The 2,132-nt window shown below is 43.1% G+C and overlaps 1 long non-coding RNA gene across 1 annotated transcript; it reads left to right on the top strand.

Annotated features, from left to right (window-relative positions):
• The first annotated feature begins 1,278 nt into the window (after nucleotides 1-1,278).
• LOC125944619 (uncharacterized) lies at nucleotides 1,279-1,698 on the top strand. Its single transcript, XR_007466312.1, has 3 exons — nucleotides 1,279-1,316; nucleotides 1,459-1,521; nucleotides 1,590-1,698. It is a non-coding gene; the product is annotated as an uncharacterized LOC125944619 (long non-coding RNA).
• The last annotated feature ends 434 nt before the right edge of the window (nucleotides 1,699-2,132 follow it).

Below are 2,132 nucleotides of genomic sequence, written 5' to 3'. Positions count from 1 at the left end.
GATTCGGTGCCGGCGCTGCTTTCCCCGCACCTGCTCAACTCTGTGAGCAGCCGGGTTTTAGCGTGACACCACCACCACCGCCGACACTTGTAACGCAATACAAGCTTCGCTTGAAAACGCAAGCAGGGCTTGCCGCATTGGGTGTGCAAAATCTATAACTCTCTAATAAAACGCTAGAACGAGCGTCCCCTCAAACGCTGTTGTCTTGAGCCATCGCTAAATGCAGGGAATATGAGGTATTGTAAAATAAGATAGCGACGACGACGTAGACAGAAACTGTAGAAAAAAGCAGAACAGATTAAAGAATGAATACGGTGTGAGTACTGTGACAAAAAGCTTCTGATGTCGCTCAAAACTTTAGACATGTCACAGCTGTAACTACCACAATATTTCGGTAAGCGTGCGCAGTACAGATGAAGCAACCAGAAGCTGTAGCCCAGGCGCTTTGGCGTTGCGCTGCTGCACTCGAAGTCGCGGGTTAAATCCACGCCGTGGCGGCCGCATTTCGATGGGTAAGGAATGCGAGAACACTCGTGTACTCAGATTTAGGTGCATGTTAAAGAACCCCAGGTAGTCAAACTTAATCCGGTGTACCCCACTATGGCGTGCCTCACAATCCTATAATGGTTTTAGCAGATAAAAACCTAGAACTTAATATTTACTAAAAGACGATACGTTGGGCACGGTGGTAATCCATCTGAAACCATACACAGCGCGAAGCGACAAGAACTACACCGAAAAGATACACGGACAAGCGCTGACTATCAACAGACAACTTTATTGAAAGCACACATATAAATAAGTGATAATACACGTTATAAGAACCGAAAAAAATGACATGTGAAGGCACACTTGGCAGCAAATGACCATAACAATACATCATATCATATAAATCACTAAAAATTTGGCCAGGTAATCTACTCCGACTTATAGAGCAAAACATGGTTTTATTATTTACCTGCTGCAGCCTCCTACGCCTACAACGCCGCATCAGATTGCTGCTGCACCTCCTCCAGGGAAAGGTTCGAATTTTATCCCGACTACGCACGCGAGTGGTGCACTAAGCTGGAGACGCGGAACGAAAAAGCCCGTATCATAAATGTTGAGTCAAGCCTACCCGACGTTCTTCCACTCAATTTGTCCTCGAATAACTTTAAAACATAATTCAGAGGTGTATAGGTACAACTGTAGCTCTACTTTGGTAAGGCAAACCCGATAAGTTAGCCTTAACAAATGAGGTGTTAGGTGTATCTGTGGCTCTATTTTGGTAAGGCAAACCCGATAAGTTAGCCTTAACATAATACAGAGGTGTATAGGTATGTCTGTGGCTCTACTTTGGTAAGGCAAACCCGATAAGTTAGCCTTAACATAATTCAGAGGTGTATAGGTATATCTGTGGCTCTACTTTGGAAAGGCAAACCCGATAAGTTAGCCTTAACATATTACAGAGGTGTATAGGTACAACTGTGGCTCTACTTTGGTAAGGCAAACCCGATAAGTTAGCCTTAACATAATACAGAGGTGTATAAGTATATCTGTGGCTCTTTGCTAAGGCAAACCCGATAAGTTACCCTTAACATAATACAGAGGTGTATAGGTACAACTGTGGCTCTACTTTGGTAAGGCAAACCCGATAAGTTAGCCTTAACATAATACAGAGGTGTATAGGTACAACTGTGGCTCTGCTTTGGTAAGGCAAACCCGATAATTTAGCCTTAACACAATACAGAGGTGTATAGGTACAACTGTGGCTCTACTTTCGTAAGGCAAACTCGATAAGTTATCCTTAACATAATACAGAGGTGTATAGGTGCAACTGTGGCTCTACTTTGGTAAGGCGAACCCGATAATTTAGGCTTAACATAATACAGAGGTGTATAGCTACAACTGTGGCTCTACTTTGGTAAGGCAAACCCAATAAGTTAGCCTTAACATTATACAGAGGTGTATAGATACAACTGTGGCTCTACTTTGGTAAGGCAAACCAATAAGTTAGCCTTAACATAATACAGAGGTGTATAGGTACAACTGTGGCTCTGCTTTGGTAAGGCAAACCCGATAATTTAGCCTTAACACAATACAGAGGTGTATAGGTACAACTGTGGCTCTACTTTCATAAGGCAAACCCGATA

Source organism: Dermacentor silvarum, chromosome 4, assembly GCF_013339745.2.
Source record: "Dermacentor silvarum isolate Dsil-2018 chromosome 4, BIME_Dsil_1.4, whole genome shotgun sequence".
Lineage (NCBI taxonomy): Eukaryota > Metazoa > Arthropoda > Arachnida > Ixodida > Ixodidae > Dermacentor > Dermacentor silvarum.
This window is presented reverse-complemented; position numbering and strand designations above follow the sequence as displayed.